The following is a 1,388-nucleotide window of genomic DNA, read 5'->3' as shown; positions in this document are numbered from 1 at the left end:
GCTGTGGTTGTTGTTGGTGCTTCAGTGGTTGTAGTTGGTGCTTCAGTTGTTGTGGTTGTACCTACTGTGGTTGTTGTTGGAGCTGCTGTGGTTGTAGTAGGAGCAGCTGTGGTTGTAGTTGGAGCCGCTGTGGTTGTAGTTGGTGCTTCAGTTGTTGTCGTTGGAGCAGCTGTAGTTGTGGTTTGAGCTGCTGTGGTCGTTGTTGTTGACGCTGTGGTTGTTGTTGACGCTGTGGTTGTTGTTGGTGCTTCAGTTGTTGTGGTTGGAGCAGCTGTAATTGTAGTTGGAACTGCTGTGGTTGTTGTTGGTGCAGTTGTGGTCGTTGTTGGAGCAGCTGTGGTTGTAGTAGGAGCCACTGTGGATTTAGTTGGAGCCGATGTGGTTGTAGTTGGTGCTTCAGTTGTTGTGGTTGGAGCAGCTGTAGTTGTAGTTGGAGCTGCTGTGGTTGTTGTTGGAGCTGTTGTGGTTGTAGTAGGATCCGCTGTGGTTGCTTACAATGACATATTTTGGTACAAGCAAGAAATGTTTGAAAGTTAATCTATAATTAGTAATCACAGTGAACTCATTCTGTACTTTGAAATATGCTAAAATTTAACATTTAAATGAATGGTTCTTTATAATCATTAAATGCAATAGGTTCTTCTTAGTCCCATATTCTGAATATTTCACAAAGAGGAATTATATGTTGTGCCGCCTGGAATGTTTGGCCCAATACCAAAAATTTAATTGGGCCACCTCTGCACTGTTGTGCTAAATATGTTTTGCGTCAATATTACTCATCAAAAATGTTACATAAAATTAAAGGCTTGCAATTCCCTTACTTTTTTTGTCCAATATTTAAAGTAGCACAATATCTGTACATGCAAATATGTTTATTATTTTTAGTTTGACCTTACTTTCAGGTCTCTCCCCACCAATAATATGTAATATGATTTTGTTAATTTCACTTAGGAGAAGAAAAGGAGACAGGTCTTGAGGGAAAGTGGCAGCAGGTATCTGTAACTTAAATGCAAGTTAAGGTAGGATACTCGCTGTTCAAACTGTCCAGCCTCCACTCCAGTTTCTATTATCATTTTATAAAGATGGTCTGATTTTTTTTGGTCAGTAATAAAWGCATTGTTTTTGTTGGGTAGTTGTAATCAGAGCAAAAAGAAAGGAATGATGCCAACTAGCTTGTCACTGAACACGGTGTTGTTCTCCTTTTTCACTGGAATAGGTAGGAGTTTAGATTGGTATGGGGGTTTAAAGCGGCTGTTGACTGATTCAAATGTTGCTAAGTATTATAACAGGTACAGGGACAAGTTAAATATATGAATATTTTGGTGAATATGTTCCTCCATTAATTAAATGAAATGGAGGCAAATAGTAGTGTATACCTAAGCTAATTA

Source organism: Poecilia reticulata, linkage group LG19 (assembly GCF_000633615.1).
Source record: "Poecilia reticulata strain Guanapo linkage group LG19, Guppy_female_1.0+MT, whole genome shotgun sequence".
Taxonomy (NCBI): Eukaryota; Metazoa; Chordata; class Actinopteri; order Cyprinodontiformes; family Poeciliidae; genus Poecilia; species Poecilia reticulata.
This window is presented reverse-complemented; position numbering follows the sequence as displayed.